This window comes from Peromyscus eremicus, chromosome 2 (assembly GCF_949786415.1).
Source record: "Peromyscus eremicus chromosome 2, PerEre_H2_v1, whole genome shotgun sequence".
NCBI lineage: Eukaryota > Metazoa > Chordata > Mammalia > Rodentia > Cricetidae > Peromyscus > Peromyscus eremicus.
The window spans coordinates 138625137-138638087 of record NC_081417.1 but is presented as its reverse complement, the minus strand read 5'-3'; positions in this window follow the sequence as shown (position 1 = coordinate 138638087).

Below are 12951 nucleotides of genomic sequence, written 5' to 3'. Positions count from 1 at the left end.
TCTCCACTTCCTATCTGTGATCTGCTTCCTGACTGCAGATGCCATGTGACTGTCACCTCCTGCTGCTGCCACCATACCTTCCTGTCATGATAGTGTCCTGTCTCCCCCAAGTATGAGCCAAAGTAAAGCATCCCTCCCTTAAGTTCTTGTTGTCATGTTTAATCACAGCAATGAGAAAATTAACTTATGCTTTATAAAACAATTAAGACTGAAGGAGTGGGGAATAGTATTCCCTACCCACCTTCTCCATTACCCCCACTCACCCACCCAGACACCCCACATACACTGATCCCTAAGGCCCCGTAGAACACAGACCACAACTACTCCCTCCCCCACCCAAGCCTCGTGACTGAGAAACTTCCTGAGAAGTTAGATCTACCTGTGGGCCTGACATCAGAGGACAACTCCTGAGCCCTGCAGCTCACAGAACCAAAATGTATTCCTTCTGATCCCTACCCAGCCTCCTGATAAGCCCAGCCTGCCATATCTTAATATTCCTCTGCTAAGATGTCTGCAGGTCCCTCAGATGTCTGTTTCCAGCCTGCTAGCCTTTGAACTTGAGACAGTCTAACCATCTAGTAGTTGACTAAATAATTTGGGGAGACTTGAAAGACAGCCCAGGCGGCGGTCAGTCAGCGCACCTGCCGAGAACGTCTACATGGCCTGGCTGTTCTCTCCAAGGGCCACTCTCCAGGGAAGGCTGCTTGAATCAAAGTGAGGGATCACAGCAAATTCACTGGCAACAGCAACAGGATCCTTTTAGCAGATTGGACTGAGAATGGGAGGAGGAGAGCTCACCTAGTCTCTAGAGGAAGCCATACTCTTGGACACATAATAACCAGCTCTGCTCAGCTACCCAAACCAGGAAGGTCCCGGGTCCTTAAAGCTGTGCCACAGATATTCCTACTCCCTGGTCCCTTGGCTGTAAATAAACTACCATCGTTCAGATGTAGTCAACCCCTATTTTCCAGTGACTCTGCTGTCTCCACCTCTCTCTCTCTCTCTCTCTCTCTCTCTCTCTCTCTCTCTCTCTCTCTCTCTGTGTGTGTGTGTGTGCGTGTGTGTGTGTGTGTGTGTGTGTGTGTGTGTGTATGTGTGTGTGTGTGTGTTGGTATCTCTTTCATGTGTGTGCAGGTGTGAGCACAAATATATACATATGTGTACATACACACAGAGACCACAGGTTGATGTTAGGGTGACCACCTTATTTTTTGAGACAGGCTTTCTCACTGAACCTAGAGCTCATCAATTCAGCTAGTCTAGCCAATCAACAAGATCTAGGGATGCATCTGTCTCTGTCTCCAGTCCTGGGGTTATAGAGTAGCACCCTGCCATGTCCAGCTTTCACACAGGATCTGGGTATCCAAACTCATGTCCTCACATTTGCGTGGCAGGCACTTTTCTAACTCAGCCACCTCCTGGTACCATGATACCAACTGCCTCCTCCCAACAGCCCCCATATCCTCCCTCTCTCAGAGGAAGGGAGTCCCTCCTCTGGACAGAGTCAGCCCTGTGGGGAATTACTACCTTCTTGCCTCCCTCAAGGACCTGTACCTACAGCTCCTCTCTTGCTCCCAGACAGAAACAGACTCTAGCTCCTTCTGACTCAGTAGCTAGCTGCATCTCTCCTTTCCTTCCGTCTTTCCCCCAGAACCCAACACCCACAAGTGAGTGCTGGTATCCTCAGCAGCATCCCAAGGTCCTGTTCTGTCCTTATTCCACTGAGCGCATTCTTCCCACAGCCCTGCCTGGCCACGGCCAGGCAGCTATGCAGTCTGCCATACTGAATCCTCATTTTAATGAAATGCATACATTATTGTGAAGGTTGAACAGAAAGCATAGGAGACACACAGATAAGTACTGGAAACATGAAAGATGGCCAACAAGCATCGTGACCAATACACACAGCTTCGACTGGGTATACCACAGCCGTAGACAATACCATCACCATGCAACACCCACAGAAACAAGATCTCCGGTGTGACTTCAGCCTAACACACACTTCCATGGAAAAGGAAATGATGGAACACCGTGAAGTCAGTGAAGAGGGAAGATTACAGAGCCCAGACACAAAAGCGGGCAGACCCAGGACAGGCTTGACGATTAAGAAGACCACACACAGGCAGGAACAGGAAACACTCGAAAGAGAAATGGATGATGTAAACAAAGATGGCAGAGACCAAGGCTGTGGCTGAGGGCCAAGCTCAGAAATCTGAAGTTCATGACAAAGGAAATCGGGAGTTGGTGGAGAGTCGTAGACAGGAGCAGGTGGGCGGCACTACGTGCCAAGAGAGAGGAGTTTTCCTCCAGCAGTGTCCTTGCATACAGAAATTCACCCACATTTTCCTCTTCCCACTCCTCCATCCCCCAGAATTCTGTAGTGGGAAAAAAAGGGAACCGTGGGTGCCGAACATAGGAACAGAGAGGGTTTTGCTGTGGAATATTCCTTCTGCACACTGTGTGAATACATGTCGCTATGATTGGTTTAATAAACAAGCTACCTGGCCAACAGCGGAACAGGATAAAGCTAGGCGGCAGAGCCAAACTGAGAATGATGAGATGAAGAGGGGCAGAGTCTGGAGTTGCCAGCCAAACTCAGAGGGAGCAGGCGATGAACTACCATGCTAAAAAAGGTACCACCACGTGGCAGAGCATAAATAAGGAATATGGATTAACCTAAAATGTAAGCGCTAGTTAGTAATAAACCTGAGCTATTGGCCGAGCATTTACAATTTATATTAAGTCTCCGAATCAGATGTTTGGGAAGCAGTTGCTGGTTATTCAGGAGCAGGAGGTCAGAACAGAAAAACTCTGCCTACAGGATTTGCTAGCAAGTTGGAGATGAGGAGGAGGAGCAGGAAAAATAATGACCAGTGAAGAATGACATTGATGGTATCAGTGATTGACTTGTCAGTCCAGAAATGGAAATGCTTGGGAGAGGGAACTGTTGGGGAGCCCGTCTTTCACCCACTCCGTGTTTCTTGAGTATCAGTGTTAAGCTCTGCATGTCACCATGTGCCAGACATGCTCCAGTAGTACAATGTGGTGACAGGAAGAGGCACAGATGCTATCGGGCATCCAAGAGGCCATTCAAGGAGGAGTCAGGGATGGAGACAGTTTGGGAGTCATACCTTGAAACTGCCCTGGGTGCACATTTCAGAGGGTGCCATAAGTTGGAAGCATCTTTAGCAGTCTTCTTCCTGCTTCAAGGTGAGCATGGCAGAGGCAGCTCCCTTAACAGACGGGTACCTGGCCCAGTGATGTGGGCCTTTGACTTCTTGATTAGCTGCAGGTGGGAAGTCTCAAAACAGCAATCTTGTGGCATTGGAGAAAGCATCCAAGCCAGGTAGAGGAGTCCTTAGCCATACTGCAATGCCAGAGAGATTTTCATCCTTTTATTCTTTAGTGCCTTGGACACTCAGGCCTGTTCCTGTGTTTCCTTTCTCCCTGATCATTCCATACATACTCCAGCATGCTTCTGGAACTCTCAAGGTGCCAGCAGGCCCCTACTTTCTCCACCTGCAGGCTTTTACCTCCCTCCCTCCCTCCCTCCCTCCCTCCCTCCCTTCCCTTTTGCTGCTACCTTCCAGCTCCTCTTCCAGCCTCTCTTTCTCCTCCTTATCTTACTTCTTCTCCTCCTCATCATCATCTTCCTCCTCTTCTCTTTCTATTTATCTGCCTATCTATCTATCTCACACACATGCACACATACACAGTGTGTACACATACACACCTTATAAGCCCAATGAAGCCAATAATCCACAGTTAACACTGAGCTCTCACAGGAAGTGGCTCATCATCTGACGTATCACACACACACACACATTACTGCAGGGTTACACCCTTCCTGCTCTAACCATGGATGTCCCTTTAATGTTCACTGAGACTGTTCCATTGTCCATGGACATGCTTACATCTCTTTGATGCAATGCAAATCCTAAAACCACTCCCATCCATGAGGTTGGTATAGTTCAGGGCATCTCTCTCTTCTGTTGACATCAGAGTGATCAGAACTACAATTCCTGGTGTCTACTCTTCGGGTGGAAAGTGCTCCCATTTCCACAGCATGACAGCACTCCAGTGCAGAAGACCGGTTGTTTCTGTTACACTGGCTCTGTGATGCTGTTCCAGAAACCCGCCATGGGAGGGCCCCCCTTCCTTTCAAAACCTACTCCTCCAGCAGTTTCACCAGCCAGGAACAAAAGTCTCAAACACACATCTTAAATGCAGCTTGTTTCATTCTAGGAATTATTCTAAGGAAAAAATGTACACAAGGATGTTTGTGAGGCAACATTTAAAATAGCCGCACAGGGCGGGCGAGATGGCTCAGAGGGAAAGGTACCTGCTACCAAGCCTGATGAACTGAGTTCAGTTCCCAGGACCCACATGGTGGAGGAGAACATCAGCTCCTCAAGTTGTCCTCTGACCTCCACACACAGGCTATGGCACATGTGTGTGCATACACACACACAAAAATGTAATTTTTTAAATCAAGAGAAATAAAAAATAAAATAGCTACACATAAAAATGTGTACACAACTCACACAGAGTGAAATGGCATACAGGTTATCTACTCCACGTCTCCTGGCCTGAAGTCTGCCATGGCTGAGGCCAGGACTCTGTACCGATGCTTCCCACTGTGCAGAAGCAGCTGGCTTCCTGTTAGGTTCCAGATGTAGGATGCAGTTGAAGAAGAGTGGAAACAGAGAGCTGACTCCCACAAGTTGTCACCTGCGCACACTCGTGAGCGCCCATGCGCGAGCACACACAAATGAATAAATAAATGTAAATTTTTTTAAAAAAAAAAAAGTAAATGTGCCATTGCACACATGAACTCACAGCATCTGTGACTGCTTGCACAAGACCCACACAAGTCCAAGCCAGCCAGAATCCCAAAGGGATGGGAGAGGGGCTTACTGAGTCCCACCCCAGCTAAGGAGCTGTTGGCAATTAACGGCTGCAGGAAGAGGAACCGCCAGTTTTCTTCTGGGATACAGCCACACACATACAGACAGTCCAAAGTGGATTCAGCTGGTTTAAAAAAAAACAAAAAAAGAGCTCTTATAATTGGGAGGGAAAACTGGTAAGGAGAATAGAGGAGGAATTGGAAGGAAAAGGGGGTTGGGTTTGATCAAAATGCATTATATGCCCATACGAAATTCTCAAACAATGCAAGAATTATTTTAAAATGTAATTTTATACATATATATGTGTATATATAAACAGTGCCAGGGTTGGTTAAGATACAAAGCAACAGGAAGTTTTATACATTGCTGAAGAGATTGTAAATTTACAGCCATTTTAGGCAACAATTTCACAGATAATAACTACTAAAGTCAAGCTGCAGCCCCTGCAATTCTAAACCTGGGTATGATTTGCAAAGAAACTCCTACAGATTACACAGTAAGAGAACATCGTTCCTTATTTATCTTTATCAGTGGAAAGTGGGTGAGCTCTTGTGAAATACTCATATAATGGGTCACTACGCCATGCTTAAAAATTCACAAATGGGGCTGATGAGATGGCTCAGCAGGTAAAGCAACCTGCTGCCAAGCCTGGCCACCTGAGTTCAGTCCTTGTCACCTCAGAGCCCACATGGTGGGAGGAGAGAGCTCACACCCAAAAGTTCTACACACACACACACACACACACACACACACACACACACTGGTACAAGCATGAGCACACACACACACAATGATAATAGGTGAATCAATGTAAAATAATGTTAATAAATGAAAGTTACAGGGCTGGGGTATGGCTCAGTTGATATGGTATTTCCCTAGCATACAGAAAGCCCTGAGTTCAATACCCAGCATCTTCTAAAAGTCTGATGTAGTTGCACACAACCCGCAAACCCAGCACTTGGAAGGTGGAGGCAGGAGGACCAGAAGTTCAAGGTCATTCTTGGCTACATAAGTTCAAGACCAGCCTGGGCCACGTGAGACCCTATATTTTAAATATATATATATATTGATAAAAAATCTATAAGTATAATTTGGAGTGAAGGAGGCAATTTGCAAAAGGTGTTTATAATAACATATCATTTACATGTGTAAAGTTTTAAAGCCTACAGAGTAACCTTGTGTTGTTACTTTGTGGGTCCACTTAGATATCAAAAAAGTATATGTTACATGTGGTAAATTAAATTGATTAGAAGTACAATCACTGGAATCATGTTTGTTGGCTGAGGGAGGAGCAGGGAAGGAAATAGAATCAGGAAAGAGATATTTGGTCTTGTAACTGAGGTCTAATGATGAGGACCATTAAAATTAGAGGCTACAGGGGGGAAATTAAGAGAAAGGGATGAGTTGGTGTTTAGGAGCATGGAGGATATGTGGACCATATAGCATTTCATGAATCTGTAGTGTCTCATCTACTTTTCTATTGCTATAAGAAGACACCATGACCAAGGAAACTTATTTTTTTTTTAAAAAATGTGTTTAATTGGGCTTCTGGTTTCAGAGAGTGAGTCCATGATGGAGGAGCACAGGCGTGGAGCTCAGAGCTCACATCTTCTTTTTTTTTTTTTTTTTTTTTTTTTTGGTTAGAGCTCACATCTTGATCCATAAGCAGAAGACAGAGAAAGGCACAGTGGGAATGGTATAAGTCTCACTCAATAGTTCCAACTGGCCTGGAATTCACGACATAGTCCACATTGGCCTTGAACTCATCGTGGTCCTCCTGCCTCAGCCTTCCAAGTGCTAGGATTACAAACAATAAGCCATTTTCCCCAGCTTCACAGTATTTTGCTAATTACTCCTTATAAAATAAATTATATTTATGTCGAGATGGGCAAAAGTCATTGAAAAAAAGGCAACACCTAGCTAGTAATCATGCTCGCTATAGTATAAACACATTAGTATTTATATTTCTTTCTATTCATCTGTATTTTCTCATATTCCTAAAGACAAATATAAATGTCTCCTATAATAAACTCCTAAGGAATTAGAAAAGCCTCCTTAGGCACTGCTGTGCCTTCAATATCTCACCCATGATTCTCCTGAAGTGTGTATGGAAGAGGATTTTGGGGGATGCCATGCAGATTATTTTTATTTTCCTATGTGTCTACCTTAATGTATTTTACAAAAATAAAACATCACATTAAGCGCATGATTAACTAAAGCCGGAAGGGAAGTCTTTTCAATACACAGAGCTGGTCTTTGGGAATATCCACACGGGGTGGGGGTGGATGAAAATGAGGATATGTTCGCATCTAGGGATGGTCGAGGAGAAAGTGTTTGTTGTAGATATGAGAGAGAAAACAGTCAGAGGCATCTGGAAGAGCCCAGACTGAACAAAGCCAGCAAAACAGACCAGGCCATGAGAGGAGAGAGAAGAGGGGAGAGAGAGAGGAAGTGGAGAGAGAGGGAAGAGGAGAGAGCAATCAGATAAAGAAAGGAGCCAAGGACCAAGAGAGGAACTGTGAAGGTTTAGACCTGACTTTACAGGCTCCATCTTAGGGAAAGGGCCCACCATCTCAGTCCACCTGCCGTACTCAGTTCCAGGAAGAATCTCAGGAATGTGCCATGACAACTCAAACAGATACAGGGCAGTAAAGTTTAACAAGATCCAGATGCTCCTGCATTCTGTCTGCAATTTATGGCCCTTGAAGATATCCAGATAATCCTGTCAGCAGGTTGTGGCTCCCGGCCAGAAGTCTAACCCAATAGTTTCAAATATGGTTTCAAGCCGAAAGTCTAGACCAATAGTTTCAAAAAATCACCTTGCCCCATATCCCTTCCACCCAATCCCGAAAACCACCAAGGCATATGATTCCCGGCTTGTGTTTTTTCCTTTAAAACTCCCCAACCCCTGAGACTTGGGCTGCCGCATTTCCCTCCATCCACTGCTTCAGAACATAGGTTGGTGGCCCAGGTTCGAACCTGACAATGAAGTGACCCTTGTGTGCTTGCATCAGAAACCGGCTCCTTGGTGGTCTCTGGGGGTTTTGCAACATGGGTACAACAGGACAAAGAGAACAATGACCAGAGCAGAGCCAAAGAGAGCATGCAGCCAAAACTACTGAGTTATATAGCAATCAGAAGCTGGGGGAAGGGAAGGGAAGCTCAGGGGCTGGAGAGGTTCAGGGTAGGGGGCAGCATGAGAAGTACTGAGAGGAACTCAGACTGGTAACAAGCACTGGGAGATGCTGGGAGAACCCGGTCACCAGCATGCACTTTGATATGTGCGTAGGCATCTCAGGTAGCCATTTGTCCTGGCTTTCTTTGTGACCTAACAGGACTGACATGATTTAGAGTCTTTCCTCTTCGTGCACAAACTTCAATTCCACACGAGCTAAATGTTAAAGATAATACAACTAAGCAAAAAACTGACTGGCCACATAGGAAAAGACTGATAAATCAGACCACCTAACAAGGTAGACAGTACAGAGAGAGTGAAATAAAAGGCACCGAGCCAGGCATGGTGGTGCATGCCTGTAATCCCAGGACTTTGGGAAACTGAGGCAGGGAAATCAGGAGTTCAATGTCATCCTCACAGGGAGCTTGCGAACCAGCAACAAGCAGAATAGGAGCGGGTTGTAATATTTGTAACTAGCAGCAGACTCACAGCCAGAGTCTATAAAGAAGCCCTGTCTGTTAACCATTAAAAGACAATGCAGTTGAAAAATGAGCCAAAACAACAACAAGCAGGCGCTTCACAGAACACGCCCACACATCTAATAAACACACAGCATGTGATGGGCACTCATCTCACTTAACCTGAGAAGTAATTGGGTGACTCACTCTTTGTCAAATCGAAGAGAGTCACCAGAAGCTTTGCTTACCTTCCAGGATACGCTTTATACCACAATAAAAAGATTAGCATTAAAAAAGAAAGGAATCTGGGCAACAAAAAGTAAATAATGGGTTGGTCCATTTGTTGATCTAAAAATAGATCCAAAAACATACCCGTGCATTACATAACTTTCAAATGTAGCTGTAGAAAGAGAAAACAAACATAAATAAAAACCATTACCTTGGAAGGGAGAGAGAAGGGGAAGGGGCAGGAACGAGAACTGCATTTTTCTCCCTGGAAGGGGTGCATCTGTACATGTGCCCATGGCTACGTGCACAAAGAGGTGCTCATGCGTACGCCTGCCTATCGAGGTCAGGCATCTTCGCCATTCTCCACCTTAGTGTTTGAGGCTGAACCTGGAACTCACCAGTTTGGCTAATCTTTACTGGCCTTCAAATCCCAGGTATCCCCCTGCCTCTACCTCTCCAGGGCTGGGATTACAGACTTAAGCCATCACACCCAGCATTTCACATGGGTGTCGGGGATCTGAACCCAGGTCCTCATGCTTGCACCGTTTTACCAACCGAGCCATCTCCCCAGCCCCTTCAGGTCTGTTTTCTGATGGCCTTGATTCACACCCATGGAAGTAACCAGTATCATTTCAAAAGAGATATTTAAACATACAGCAAAAAAATACTGCATGGGTACCATGTAGGTGAAGCAGAAATTGTGACGATGATTACACCGAGGTCCTGGGTCCTCTGATTAACTGTTGACAGCGCAAGCCAAGGCCCACAGATGTTGCTGATCTAGGCTAGCTCTTTCCTACTAAACCTGGATTACACCCCAGAATCCAACTTAACACAGCATGCCTGCAGTGATAGCCCGGAGGTCAACACCCACTTGCTACTCCTACCCTATGACATCAGAACTTGAAAAAGGAGACCAAAGCCACCACAAGTCCCCATCCCCTGTGTCTCCTAATCTATCATTTGACCAATGAGGAAATCCAAGGACAACAGAGGAACCATCTTCCCAGTCACACAGGAGTGCCGTTGCCTCTCTCCATTCCACTACCCAGGCTCTAGTGTCCCAGGCTCTAGGAGCAGCCCAACTGCACCTGGGTGGAGCAGGAAGTAGGTGGCTGGGACCAACTTCAAGGCCTTCCTTGGAGGACCATCCTGTGGAGAGTCATCCTCTGGCTCCTGACTGATCCTGAGCCTGACTAAGTAAGGAGCCTTTGCCCTCACAGCCAGGCCACGGGCTTCCCTGAGCTCTGTTTCAGGGACATCTTGCTGAGTCACAATGGCATCCCTGACACTTTCCTTCAGGGAAACTTGTCTGGGCTCTCTGGTTCCTCAGTTAGCATTGCAGGAATCATCAAATTTCAAATGACCTCCTAAGGTCGGCTGGCTGCCTCTGATGAACTCCAGTTCATTCCCTCCCCTGTCTTTGTCCATGTTGTTCCCATTGTCTTGTACTCTCTCTCTCTGAGTCCCCAGCAGTGACGCTGGGAGGCTTTAGAAAGTCTCCCTTCCCATGGCTCCAGCTAGCAGGAAAACAGGCCCCTGGGTGTGGAACCTGACCAGGCAACAGCAGCTCTCTCTGAGCACGCTCAGCCTTCTTCACATAAAGGACACTTTGAAAAACCGATAGAAACTGTGGGCCACATTCCTGCTGGAACACAGTGTTTTCTCCCTTGACTGCCAGAGGGCATGTGCAATCTAGATTCACGCATACGTGTGACATATATAGTGTCAAACGTTATAATGAACTCCATCATTTTGTATGCAGCTGTCAAAGGGCAGAGGAGGGACCACAGCTAAAATTTCTTGCATTATGATGCTAGGATGGCAGTGCCAGCTCCTCGGTATTTACCACGTGTCAGGACAACGCTCAGCAGGTGTCATCTCATTTAACCCCCCTCCATGATGCCATGAAGAAGGATGCCCTTTACAGATACGGTAGCCTGCTCTTTACAGATAAGGAACAAAGGCCCAGAGAAAAGGTAGCCATTGCCTCAGAATTTGCATTCAAATCTTTCTGACTCCACGGCCTTTGCTCTTAAATGATGTGCCAAAGTTTTGGTTTAGGTAGCAAATGCGGTCAGGATTTTCTATTGCATTCATTTAAAAGTGCATAGTCCCAGTTTCCCATCCCTAACTAAGACAAATGAATCAGTTCCTCCAGGGGTAAGGAAGACAGGAATCTACATTATTAAGGAGTGCCCCAGTGGACTCCCAGGTAAACTAAGGTTGAAAATGGTGGCGGCACTTCTCTGGACTATCTTCCTGAGTGAATGGTTGTTGAATATTCCCCTTATTATGGTTGTGCATCAAGTTACCCCAAAATTCTGTGACATAAAACAGCCACCAAAGGTGCAGTTCAGAAATGCCAGAAAGGAGTCCCCTCCATCAGACTCTACTGGTTAAGATTGTAGAGAATCAGGCTCCACCTCCTGACGGAGCCCTGCACAGCTCCACTGCACACAGCATGGGAGTATGAGATAATGTTGCAGCCATCTTTGAAAAGGGCAGTCTGTCACCGAAGCTTCTGCTTGCATGCAAAACCCAGTAAAAATCAACCTGGCTTCTTCAGTCTGCAGCCTGGAGAACAGGACTCTTAACATTCATCAAAGTCAGTTTTCAACAGGCAACCTCTGGTTTCATGGTTCACCACTTTCCTGCTCCAGGAGGAGCCACAATGGTTCAGTGCCTGCACCCCACACCTCCCCAGCCACACTCGGGGAGTGCCTTGGGTGGCAAGCTTTCTAGGCAGCTGGTCATCCCACGGACTGATTTGAAAAATGTGTGCGTGTCAGTGTGTACGTGAGAGTGTATGTATGTATGCGTGACATGTATGTGTGTTCATCCTGCTTCCTTCTGTATTGAAGTGACCTATGTCAGGGCACAGAATGGGTCCAGAATCAAATAAAAAGGGTCCAACAAGAAGAGGTCACTAACAGAACAGAAAGAGTGCAATAGCACAGCCTTTCCAAAGGGCAGCTTAGCCACGCATATCAAACTGTATAATGCTCATACTTTTTACCCTGTTCCGGCTTCTAGAATTTAACCTAAGGACACAGTCACAGTGCAAGAGGATGTATACACATGGCATATGTCCACGGTGGTGTTTATAACTGTGAAAAGCTGAAAACAGTCTTTACACCCAAAGTCAGTGATCAATTGGGCCAATAAATTGAAGTTCGTTAATACTAATTTTCAAAGAACGAAGCAGATCTATGTGGACTGATAGAGGAAAATCCCCAAGACATATGGTTAAGTGGGAAAAAACATAACTAAACAACATAGATTATAAATCACATTTCTAGAAGAAGTGTATGCGCTTCAGACCAAACAAAGATGTCTGGAAGGGGGTCCTCTAAGTGGTAGGCTTTGGTGTGAAAGTTGCTTATTTCTTCATGTTTAAAATGTTTAACAACTGTGATGAGGGTGCCATATTGTGCCTGCTACAGGCTGGGGCCTGTGGTAAATCCTGTACATGTGCCATCTTATTCTCGGAATGACCTTATGATGTTAACACTCATCATCTCCATTGGAAAGACTGGGGATAATGAGGTTCGAAGAGATCAGACAGCTTGCCCACAGCCACACAGCCAGCAAGTGGTAAAAACAGAAGCCACCCGACATGGTGGCAATGCCTCTAATCCCAGCATTTGTGCAGTACAAGCAGAGGATCCCTGTGAATTTGAGGCCAGCCTGGATGACATAGCATGTTCCAGGCCAGATGGGGCTTCACAGTTAGACCTGTCTTTAAAAAGAGAGAGAGAAAGCAGCAACCGCAGTGGGTGGGAGAGGGGAGGGGACCCTGCAGTTAAGGGACAGAGCTGAGACTCTGGGTCTACCCCATCCAGACCTATCTCACCAGCACAGTGACTTGGAGTGTCACAGATGAAAAGTGGTGGACACTCGTGGTTGCCAAAGTCAGACATGGGGGCTCCTGGGGAATGCCCAGAACATCTTGGAAAAGGATCTATGTTACCAGGAGTCGCTCTGAACATCAAGATCAGGTTGCCCTGGAGAGGATGTGTAGTATGAGAAAGAGAGTCAAGTGCACATCCTCGGGTAGACAGAGAGGAAAGAAGTGTAGAAAAGAAAATGGACCACCCCATCACGGGTCTACCCTAGTGAGGAGGGGGCTGGGTTCCTTTCTACCTCTCCATTCCTCCTACCACCCCAGACTCCGTGCCTC